The sequence below is a fragment of the Cupressus sempervirens genome, chromosome 5 (assembly GCF_028749045.1).
Source record: "Cupressus sempervirens isolate cs-2001-9-10 chromosome 5, ASM2874904v1, whole genome shotgun sequence".
Taxonomy (NCBI): domain Eukaryota; kingdom Viridiplantae; phylum Streptophyta; class Pinopsida; order Cupressales; family Cupressaceae; genus Cupressus; species Cupressus sempervirens.
The window spans coordinates 463,860,317-463,873,874 of NC_143122.1; positions in this window are offsets into that span (position 1 = coordinate 463,860,317).

Here is a 13,558-nt window from a genome sequence, read left to right on the forward strand (position 1 = left end):
TTTTTTGGTTCTCCTTTGGAAATCAAATTAGTGGTGGTGCTTCTCCTCAAAAGGAGCCTATCAAAATAATAGCTACTAAAATATAAATACTAAATTCGAAAATAAAATGATGATTTGGAACAACATCAACACCATACATGTACAAAGAAGCTAGTTGCAAGCTAACCACACCTTTCTTGAGCTTGAAAGCTTGCATTCCAAGATTTTCAAGTCTTCTACATGGATCTATCTCCTCTTTTGGAGCTTCTACTAGGGAAACCCAAATTGTATCACCTAAACCATCCTACCTAGAAAATTAACAAGTGTCAGCATATATCATGATAAGGTACATAAAAAATTATGACATATTGACATAGAAATAAGGAAGAGAATTATTAGAAGAAACCTATAAAAGTGTTCCAATGCCAATTGCAAATTTCATTTGCCCATCTTCACCTTCACCAACTTCAATAACTCCCAAATGCAATGGATAATCCCATCTTAGGACATTCATCTCTGAAACAGATAATCAATATGCCTAGACCATAATTATTGGGTTACTTGCTTTCATTGAGAAGACAATGTTGTGGAAATCTAGCTTTCAATAAATGTGTGCAAATTCAACTGTTGATTCTACCTATTTTAAGATAATAGACATTAGTATGTTGGAAAAAATATAAATAACATTACTTATGAGCATAAAACAATTTTCTAGCAGAGTGAAAGAAAATTTACTTAAACATACAATCTATATGACCAACTTAATAGAAATATAAAAATAGATGAACTTACCATTCCCCTAGGAGAATTACCATAGTAACTCATGATCCAATCAGAAAGACTTCCATGGTTTGTGCCAATGTAGATCACCCTTCCAAGGAAGTTGAAAAATCAATCCTTGTGCATATGACATGTGAGTTCACCACTATCACTCCATGTAATCACTATATCACATGTTAGAAAATATTTGATGACAAAAACTAGGTTGCTGAAAACATGTTTTATTGTTCACTCCTTCCTATATGATTTATATCGCTCTTCCACCTAATAGTTCATGACAATATCTACTCTCCCAACTATACTTAGGACAATTCTCTATCCACAAACCACTATCATCTTAAGCTTTCATCATTGCCTAACTCTATTTTTAAAATTTTTTTTTTATTAGACTATAGGAATTGGGTGCAACACGGCCCCCCCCTATAAACTACAATGCACCGGGTCAAATTTCTAACATGATTAGTAGTGCTAGCGCAACATGCCCACCAATACCACAAAGATGGGGGAGACTAGAACTCGTGACCAACCCCCTGCAACAAGGAAGATTTAAGCAATCGAGCTAGGGCCCCTGCCCCCATTGCCTAACTCTATTATCAACATACCACAATCCTATTACTTCAACACTTACATTTAGAATTCTCCATTATACAAACCCTTTTCTTCTTTAAACTCTAAATCACAAATACCCTAAGTAATCTTAGAAATCCTTAGGCCTTTTAATTACCCATTCCTTAATTTCTAACAAGCAACCCCCTAGTGGAAATTATAACTTTTTTATACTTGCTAAGTAGCTTTATTGATAGTTCACCTACTTTCTCTATTATTCTATAGTTGGGAATAGTACTAAAGTAATCTGTAATGAAGAGAAACAAATTTTAAGTTTTTGTATAGAAAAACACATAAAATACATAAAACATAAAATACATTTATATTGTAGCAATTTATCACTTGAATTCACCCAAAATAAATTTCTACAATTAGTAATCTACTATGAAAAATTTAGAATATACTAGTATAAATTAACTAAGATTTTATGTTAGTGCAATGGTAACTAGGAATTAAGAGACAATATTTATGATTTTTTATTGAATTTTTCTAAAAGTTTACAATATTTTAGCCATACACGAACCATTGTGGTATTTCTACCAAAGACTTGAGATGCAAAGATTAAGTGCCAACTTACCAATGAATATTTTACAGTCATGTGGATCGTACAATTCTAACATACCCTATCTTGTGTCCATACACTAGTTGCATCATCCTCATCTAAAAAATATTTTTGATATGCACCATCATCCTCAATAGCTTCACTCTCAATTAATCCATTTAGTAGGGATGATATAATGGGCTTTGTAGCCTTGAACTACTTCTATATTACACTCTATTAGCACACTAATAATTAGGATAACACACTATTATATTTTGATCTAAGAAGGATCTATCTCAAACTTTTTGCTAATCTCATATTCAAGATAACACTTACAGGCCAATCATCAAGGTTAGTAGCACCAATCAATGGAAATGAAACTTCCAAATATGGTCTTCTCAATCCATCTTTTATTGCATATCTACATGTTGACTTAGCCTAATTGATAATAGGAAATAATTGCAACATTTGTTAGCAATAACTAACATCTAAGACCTTTTCATCTAGATCATGAGCATATATTCTAACTTTGTAAGAGACCTTTACATCCAGATAATGATCCTATCTTGTATCTTTGTAAGTTTCATCATTTATGTATGAATATGGCATCAAAAACTTATGTAGTCCTTAGTTTTACAACTTAAGGCCTCTCTCATGGAATCTATACTCTCTATTTTCTATCTACAACGACTTCAAAAGAGGGCATAAAAAAATTGAGGCTTTTAAAAGGAAATACAACAAATAAATCAAAGCCTATACCATATTTCCTTTTAAAAATAACAAACTCCTTAGTTCAATGGCTAACAATTGAAGGTCTCATCCAAATCTGCAAGTTGAGGTTACAAACTCACCAAGTCTATCCTAGAATTTATATTGATGATAGTATCAGGGGCCAAGAGATGCACACCCTTTCAAATAAAAAATGTTGAGGTCCATGAAGTCTCCACTTATAGTGATCAAATTGATTGATTGATGTTCAAAAAGATCTCCTTCATAGCTTTCACAAACTAGTGGTCCTTTATAGTTCTTTCATGTGTAATCAATATTTGGTGCTTGGTCACTTAACATACACCAAGTCTCAACATTAATCTGTACTGGGCATTTGACCAGATTACTATATTGTTGGTGCAGAAGCACCTTCCATTAGATTTTAAATATAAAACAAATTTGGGGAAGTCCAAAGGATCAAATAATTAATTAATTTAGGATAGTAGGTCAAATAACACCTTTTGGTCCACTTTGTAAGACCTAGTCCCAGGATTTGGTATTTATGAGCCACTTGGTCAACTATGGTCAAAGGAGCCAATAGGCTTTAGATTTTTAGGAATTTTTGTATTTCTTGTGTTTTTTCATAGTTAGAATCCATGGGGAATCATTTATGATTACTCAAGGATAAAAATTTCTCTTGTGAGCAAAAATTGCGAAAATGCTCAAAAAGTTGCCTAGCAACTTTTATTGCAAAGTTGTAAACTTAGCGAAATACTATAGAAATGTTCCCCAACTAACTAAGTGGTTTGAAGACCAATTTTAACCATCAAGAAAGGCCTTAAAATAGCCCTACTAGGTGGGTGGAAGATATAAGATGTAAGATTTTTTCTCAAATGAATTAAATCTATCTATTTTCTTGCATCTTGTGCTATCCTGCTTGGTTACATAGGCATGTATGGATGGATCTCTTGAAAAGGGTCACTATTTTGGATTCCCCTATTAACTAGCTTCCTTTTTCAGTTGGTATAATGTTTTGATTTGGTCTATAACTCCAAATACTTAAGATTTTGTGATTGTTATTCCAAATATTCTAGTAAACCTAGGATTTTGGCTTCTTTTGTGGATTCTAGGCATTTCCACCATGGAAAAATTACATCCATTGGTGGAATTCTAGTTTCCTATATTCCATTCCATATTATTTTGTTACTTTTCATGTGCTTGTATGGATATAGGAGAATCAACAAGCCCTAGATGTATATCTCTATGTATACACTATATATTTATGCAACCAAGTGTATAAATTTTCATGGATTGATCCCCTGAGGCTGAAATCTTGGACTTTACACTTTCTCATGACCCCCTATATGTTCCAAGTTGTTTAAGGAAGGTAATTGGTCTAGATAGTGTACTTCCTTTGTAAATGGAGGCCTAATTAGCCCTCTAGCCTAGAGGCAAAACCTAGATTTTTGTGTTTTGGTTGTGAATTCAGACCAAACCCTCTAAGGGTAATATGTATTCCCTGAAAGGGTACTCAAATCAGTAATTGGTTTGATTTTTCTAAGTTTTTTCAAAACTTAGGGCTAGTTTTTGGTTTTCAAAGGCTACTAGCCTAATTTTTGTTTTGCATGGGAAGTACCCTTCTTATGTGTAACCAGTTTATGGAAGTGATTCCTTGGGTCACATATGATTCTAAAAATAGCCAATCCTCTCAATTTTGGTGATGATTCAAGCCTTAGTGTCTTGGTTGGCTTCTACTCCAAAATTTCCTACTAAGGGGTTAAGGAACCAAGGATTCTCCTTAAGGGCTAATCCATGAAGATGAAAACTTCAACCACTTCTAGTTAGAAGGATGAATAAAGGATTGGAGACACATCATTAAGGTGTAAGAACATAAGGGAAAATTGACTTAGAGAGTTTAAAAAATCTTGAAGAAGGGATTCATCCCTATTCCCCTTGGGCTCTTGCATCAGTTGTCCTATTTATTGTTGAAGTATCATCAACCAACATACACAACATATACTAAATGGAACATATTTTTTAGTTCTTTCATAACATTTTTCTTGACTTTACACAATGGATTCAAAGAAAATAGTGGAACAATGATTTCAATATGATTAAGGCCAAATTTTAGAGGCCCCAGTCAAACTTGTCATAGTAAAACTCATGGGAAAGAGCTCTGACATTTTTCCAATCAAACTTATGATCATAAACCTCATGGGGAAGAGCTCTAGCACTATGGACCTATATTTATTTCTAGCTTTTCTTGAAAACTTGATATTTTTCAATGGGTTTGGCACAAGTCCGATGCAAATCTTGAGGTAGATATACTTTTAAAAGTTTACATTAAATCCAACTTATCATCTCCAAATGAATTTTATATTCTTGTGAAAGTGATTTCCATAAAAAAATACCTTAACATGTCATTTGAAATGATGATTATTTTCTTGTATTCTTGAAGCAAAGCACTAATCACATTAAGATGGTGCATTTTTTAGTAAAAGGCAGCTCTTATTCCAGCTTTTTTAGCTGAACCATCCACTCCTTTATGACACCATTTATGTCATTTTGGGGGATTTTAACCTACATCTCCATCTTGAGAGCTTTATGTACTTTCCATTTGAGAGCACAGCTTTAACAATGTACTCATGATATTAAATAGTAAACTACGAAGATGGTTTATACTCAATTTCTAAAAAAGATTACAAGGAATTAGTCAAAATTATTTGTTAATGAGCATCTTATTGTAAACATGCTTTTACTTTCTTGTTAATGTATAGTTGATTGAGCAACATTCCCTTTTAATGTACATTTAATACTAAGTTAAGAACTAGTTTCATTCCATGGTTTTTTTGAAAGGATGAGTGTATTAAGAAAAGAAAATACAGAGTTAAGCAAGAGTGTCATATCAAAAAAAATTGAACAAACTAGGGTTTATAAAAATACCTGCTATAGAAAACCAATGGTGAAATGTTGTAAAAACCTCCAGAAACAATGAGTGCAATGGTGGATGAAATCTCGCACTTCCACAAATAACGAGTAATAAGAAATCAACAAGAGATTGATGGTCAAGAAAAATACAAGTAATAAAACAAAAACTAGTGACAAAAAGGGTGATGTAAAGGGTAACACTATTGTAATTCAAAGTATCAAAATGACATAATCAAAACAAATAGTTTTACTATCAAAACTATGAAAAATAATGTGGTCTACACATTAGGGCATCAACTCATTGTTGTATACCTTACCATTTCATATGATATCAAGTGAAAATAAAAGCCACATGAATCTACTACAAAAAAAATAAAAAACAAATGAATTATACCGGCTCAATCTAGAGATAAAAGAAAATCCCTACCCATTACTCTATTAGTGAGGGTTTTTGCTACATTGTAAGCCTAGGTGTTGCATTTTTTTTTGTATAGATTCATAAATAGATGAGAATCTAAAAATAACCATCTCAAATAAACCATTCATTCAATAGTAAGTTGGAAATTAGGGTGAGGGTGGTGTTGTAAGAGGTCCTTACTATACCCAAACATTGTATTGTGCTCTTAACTACCTTCTTGAATAAAACTATAGTTCTATCGATTACTTGTGTTGCACTTAGGGTATTATATTATATTAATGAAATTATTATAGAATTTTGATGTAAACTATCATTATTACCAAATATTTGAGCATCATGATTCAACCATGTAAATAATATTAATTTCTTGTCAATAAACACTTATAGACAGTTACAAAGTTTCTTGCAAAGTGCAATCTTTATCCTCAATATATATGAAATTATCATTAAAAGTAAATTGTATATACCTATTTTGAATGTTTACATATCAATGTTAATAATATGAATGTGATACTATCTAAATCCATGAAAATTAGCATGTTATCAAAGTCTAGTATTTTGTCACATTTTAGATGGAATCAACAATTACAAAACAAATGAAAATGGATAAGCCGCAAAGTTCTTCCACAAGTGAGCTTGAAAATTTACATTAGAAATTGATTTTGAATTCTTATGAAGTGCTAAGGAGCTCAAGGGTATATTACTAAGATATTATACACATTGTCTCATGCAACATGTGTAATCACCCAAATAGGCTATATTTCATTACAAATAATAGTAATGACTGATCAATGGAACATATAAAGAGGATGAGACATGGGAAGTATTTGATGATTTGGAGGGATATAACATCACAAAGTCTAACTTTCACATACCCCACAAATTACATTGTGTGTAATCATTTTGTCAATGACCATTTTTTAATATTTAGGCACAAACCAAATCTATCTAGATAGATGAGATGAAGTATTGAAATGATCCTTGAAGCATCAACCTACATTCAAATGTCCAATATAATGAGTTTTCAAAAATGGGTGTACCACATTAGGTAGTAAAGGCTAGGTGCAAAGATTTATATTAAACAAGATGAGGTGTATCTTAGTAGACAAGGCCATGTACAAGTCCTTGGAGACTTTAATGGAATTACCTAAGTCTTCAATTAATTGAATAAACAATTCATCTATTGCTTTATGAGAAATAACCCATGATGAAGACACCATTGAACATGACTAGTTACATATTGATTAAATGCACCACAACCCTTCACTTACCTTCTACCATTGACCACTCTTCCAAATAACTATACTTCTGAAATTCAACTTACTATACCAGTTTTATTCATAGTCATGATTATTTAGGAATCCTTCTCCCCTTCCGATGTTATGCTTCAGTATATAGACTTTATTGACCCTACGCTTTTGTCCACTCTTCCCCTTTCTATCCTAGAATTATTTCCTAACTTGTATCCAATAAACTAATTAAACTTACTTGTAACTATCATATTGTGATAATTTTACATCACTCCAATCTTCCCAAACATGATATGATGCTTTATGCATCACCACACAAACTCCTTGAGATTCCAAAGATAATTTATCCTTATTCTTGGTATAGGTCATTTGTTCTTGTCTCCATTTTATCAGAATAATATAAGTACTTCTTTGGCATAAATGAAATTAGCAATGTCTTGCTATAATATTTTTTGTATTGGATTGCTATTAACTATATGTAGGGTAATGAATTTTCCTTATGCTATTCTAATTATATCTTCTTTTTGGACCCTTTGCTTCATATAGTGGCTATGTTGCAAGAACTTGTGAAGTAAATGAAAATATATGTTGGCCATAATTCCTTAGCACTTACATGAAACTAGAACTAAGGAAGAAGTTAATGTAGCTTTTCCTCCCATTTAAGTTCCCTAATACAAATAGTGGAACTATAGAAAATGTTCAAATGGTATTAAAACTTTAGAGATCTTAGTTGAAAAAAATAGTATAATTTTTTTTGTGGTTACTCAAAGTCATGTGATGGTAACATTACCACTAGTCATTAGAAGTTTGGAAAATAATTGCCTACACTTAATACCAATCTGTAGGAAAAATGTAGGGAATATACACCAAGGGATAAAAAAGTGGTAGAGAATGCAACAATTGAATTAGAATCAAATTTTTTTTTGAGTTCATTTGTACATGAAATGAAAAAGAAAGATAGATAGAAGGGTTATGATAAAAGAGACAATGGAGCATAGGTTGGATGAAGGGATACTTCTAGTGAACCTCTAAGAAGGTAAATATGAAACCCCAAAGATAGAGAGGGACAAAATATTAAGGTCATAGTGTTTGTCTAGGTTAGTAGGAAAGACTAATATGATTGGAAAGAATTTACATACAACATGATTGAAATTTTTTTTTTTTGACATGGGATAGTCAAAAAATCATCCATTATCTTCCTTTTTAATGAGTGATATGGATGATGTACATGTGTTAAAAGAAAGAAAATCTAATGCTTTCAATAATTCTCATCACCCTACAAATTTCTAGGAATAATTTTCAAAGAACAAAAACATATTTGAGCATATAGGTAGTAAGGTAAGAGAAATTATGATAGTCTAGGATACCTCACAACTATTATCATTGCATTTGGGAACTTGTGATGCTAATCAACCTGATGTAAATAGAAACAAGCTTAAAAACATTGACATTCCTCCTCTTGTCTCTTTGATTTTTAATGAGAATGTTCAACTTGGTTAATGATACATAAATAATATTTGGTTAAGGATCTATAAAATAGTCTTTTCACTCTTCATAAATATCAGATTAATACTTATTCAATTAATTCACCGCTCAAGCCATTGACTAAATTTACAGTAGAGTTAAGTTCAACAAGAAATTGTTGACTCCCAAGATAACCCCATACTTTCCCTGTGACAACCAAAAATACCAAATATAGTAGAGTGAAATAAAAAGAAAAATTAGCTTCTATCCTATAGCATGGCCTACAAATTGATTACAATATATAGTCTATAAGTTATAATAATTAGTAGGAAACAATACGAATAACTATCTAGCTAAACTAATTATGCATCCAGAATCTTAGGAACATTAACTTGTGAAAATATAGAATTCATTTGCACACTTTTTCTAACACTATTCTCATGGAGTTTGAACATCTCATGCTTATAATCAGATATTTAGTTCAAACTTTTAAATCTTATTCTACATAAGAGCATGAAAAAATGATTATTGATTGTTTAGGAATTGACATTGCAAATAAAATTTGGAGGTCATTCTTAACAATATTACATGAAATCAATGACTAGGTAGGTAGTTGATAAGAAACATAAAAATATAAATTCTCTTTGGTTTTATTAGTTTAGATAATGATATTTTGTTTCTATGACTAATTGTCATAACATGCCATTAGTATATTATAGGAAATTAGCTTGGATATCCAACATTTTAGGCATTGATCAGTTTAATCGTCAATTATAATTTAGATAGGTTGTATAATGTGAATTAACATAATTAATCAGGTAGTATAGAAGTTTAGAAGTTCTTGGTCTGCATTAGATTAATGACTAGTCTAGCATTATTATGATTGAGTGACAATACCTATCTCATTTTAAGTGGCAGGTAAAGACTATTTTGTGATTAAGTTGAGGCCAAAATGATGCATTAGTAGTTATAGAAATGATTAAAAAGTCACAATAATGAGCTATAATAAGATCATAATTAAAATAATACTTCTTTAGAAATAAAGGGCCTAATCACAAAATAATTAAATTATATGACACATGAAACCTGTGAACACATAGTAGCTACTAGTATATTTCATATATAGATATGGTAAGGCCTCAATTTATTTTCCTATAGTATATAAAACATGGTAAAACACTCTGAATGTAATGTAGACAAAATGTAGACAAGGTAGGAAGATATGCGATAGAGGTTATGAAGAAGGATGAGCTACCAATAGATGACCAAGGACTAATGTCAACTATACACAATGAAACTAGAAGTGACATAATGGTGAAGAATAATACACAAGAGAATACCATGGAGGCCAATTTTTAGGTAGGGTCAATATTTTTAGGAGACAAACCTATTGAAGATAATAACATTCAATGTTGTACTCAGAAATCACAAGAAACTTTCATATCTTCAAAGGTTCAAGGAAACTTAAGTTCATCTAAGAAACTATTATTACATAAGATTATCATGGATCCTACAAAGAGTTTAAAGGCCAATGTACCATCGATAGTCCCACTATAATGAATTGAAACAAATAACAAATAGGATGTTGGGAAAATGGAAGAAAGAATAGAACAAATGAAGGTTGACATTGCTTAGTACAATACAAAGAAGCACGTAGTGGGTGTTTCACTGTTAGACCCAATAAAAGGAATTGAAATTGATAATGGACATGATGGTAGGGATACAAAAGAAATAATAAAATAAATGAGGGCTGATAGTATTGAGGAAAATATAGAGAATCATGTGGCAGATGTTTCTCATGTGAATGTTGGCATAGAGAAAGGTAAAAATCATGATGGAGTGATGCATGTTATTAAGGCCCCAAATCCTAAGGTCTACTATTGTCAAATAGATAAGGGTTGGGTAGATTTATGTTAGGATAGGTTGAGTTGATGATTGACATCACCACAACTTGGTGACTTCAACCTTGGTAGGTGCCTAGGGTGTCTAGGAAGTAGTTTTGCAAAAAATGCAAAAAAAAGAAGTCATCAATTTTATGGCAATAGAAGTTGCAAAAAGGGTAGTCTTTAGATTCTTGTTACACAACATTTATAACCACCCCCAATCAGTTAGAATTTTTAGGAAAAAATTAAAAAATGTGTCAACAATCATTTCAAGGGTTGTTGAGAGGAATTGGATTGTAAAACTGCAAAATTTGAATTGAAAAACTATATTTCTGGTGGAAAATTATTTTTTTCTTTCTTGTGTCGAGTTTGTATAGAGTGATATTTGAAAAATAACTATATATAAATTTTGAGAAATGTCTTAGCTTTCATTTTCATCTATTTTGAATTTCTATAGTGGAGAATTGGGAGAGAAATTGAAGGAAAACCACCTATAGGTCATGTTTGGATAGAAAACTAGCAGATTTGGGTAAAGAGGAAGCAACAATCCCCATAACTTTTGATGGGGATCAATTCAAAACCTAAGAATGGATATTTGAAGTTTTTTTTTTTAGATGCCTTTAGATGTTCCCATGAATGGATTGGTTAAGATCCAAGTATAATTGATATTTCCTTCTTTGATGACTCCAATTAGGCCTCCAAAACCTAGAGGAGGGTTTGTAAATTGGTGGAGTTTCACAAAGATCCAAGGGCTGACCTTATGAGGATAGCTCAGTCACACATTTCTATGGAGTCACACATTTTTGGTTCTATTGAGAGGTTTAAAACAAAACTTCACAAAAGGTACCGAGATAAGGCTACTTAGAAGATTTCCCTAATCATAGTATATTAACAAGGTCGTAGATGGATTAAAATGTAGTGTTAAAAATGTTCATTGTAAGCCTTTGGACCTATTTGAGGTGCCAAGTATGCATGTGGTAACATAAAATGCCAAAATACAAAAAAAATTGTAAAATGTTGCTATATTGTAAAAAATGTTGCTGACAACATTTTGGAACATGACAGTTTTTGGAAGATGGAAGGTCAACCATCTTAGATGAACTCTTTGAGCTAGTCAACTAAGTGAAAATAAGGATAAAGCTACAACTTTCCAGAATTGTTTTTGCTTAACCAACAATTATTAGTAGATACATTGATGAATATATATATATATATATATATATTCAATATAGTAGCTAAAGTTTTAACTTATAGCCAAAAAACTAAACTCATAGAGTGTCGATTACATGAAACTTAGGATCTTAGCAGGTTGATGGTAGGCATTAATGTTTAAAAGATTGGCATAAATCTACATAATGTGCTCATAGAGGGAAATTAAAGCTCCAACTGATCGAGGAGTTACTTCTTCCATTGTCACTATAAGAGATTCTTAGTTCTTTTCATAAAGAGAAGATCTTGTCCCCTAGTGAAAATGAAAGTATCATATTAAACATCAACTAGAAGGATGTTAACAAGAAATAGGGAAAGGAATAATTACAAAAACACCCAAATAAACAATTTTCCAATACTACAAGAAAATATATGAAGCATGGAGTGTTTCTTTAAAGTTCAATATAATTTTAAGCTATAATGAAAAGAAATTTAAAAATACATAGAATGGTATCCATGCTGCTTGTGAATATCTTGATATACAAAGGTGTTGAATGCCTCGTAGAATGTTTCCTTCAAATCAAATCTTCTTGTAAGCTTTAAGGAGAACTAGAATATATATATATATATATATATATATATATATATATCCTAACCCATCAAATTGTGATCATACAAGAAAAATGAGAAAAAAAAACAATTGATCATTTACCTTTCCCATAGGGCCAATTTATGAAGTAAATCTAAGAAGAAATAAGAATGTTGTAAAGATGTAAGTTGTGCCAAATTTTTATCTCAAATTAGTATCTTTGAATTTGATTTGAGTTGGTTTCTGATTAAGTTTTCCAAGGTTCTAATTTGCATTTCTCTATAGCTTGAAATCTGATTATCAACCTCAAGACTTTACTTGATTATCCTTCTCACCCATTTGGTTATGTTTTTTCTTGTCCATTTGAAGTTGAATTTTATTTTGTATATGTTTATTCTATCCTTAAATTTGGATATAAATGAGGGAGATGCTAGAATAGTAATTACAAAGGGTGGTTGGAATCTGACTTACCCTTGGATTCTAGCTCAAAGGGGTGGTTGGAATCTGGTTAGATTTTGTGCATCTTTACCTTGATTCTCATGTTGCACTCTCATTCCTTGGGCTTCATGTTTTCTACTTTGTTTATCAAATTTTACCTTGGACTCTAAATCAGATTTGGATCTTTCAAAGACCATTTTTCATATTTGAAATTCATTTATTGGATGCTTTCATAGCAATCAAAAACTAAGGCCTTCCTACACCCTCAAAATATTTAAGAATTGAATTCCTAGTTAGTAACTCTCTTCTCTATGGACTTACTCTTGTATGGACAAGGGGCTTGCATAAAAGGGTACTTAAACCTAGCCTATTAATGTGAGAAGTCTAAAATTTCACCCAAAATAAGGCTAAGTAAGACAACTACTCAATTGCCAAGAAAAAGAGGGGGCACCTATTTGTAATGGGGCAATGAAGTGAAAAAGGTCACAATAGGTACAACATATGTGTGATACTCAAACCTCCCAAATACTCAAATGTATACATACAAAAAGGTAAAGGAGTAGAAAATATCCAAGCCAGAAATGAAATGGAAACCAAACTGGTTTGAATGTAAAATTATTGCTTAAAATGCTTGGCCCACAAACTTTTATTATTGCAAGAAGGTAAAATGTGGTGGACTTGAAGCACAATATCTTGGTCAGAGACCTTTGAAATTTGGAAACATGATATTTCATATTAACTTGCAAGGGGATCCACTAGTGGTAAACTACATTGCATTCCATATTGGATCTAAGATATGACTTCTAAATCACTGTAAAAGTATTA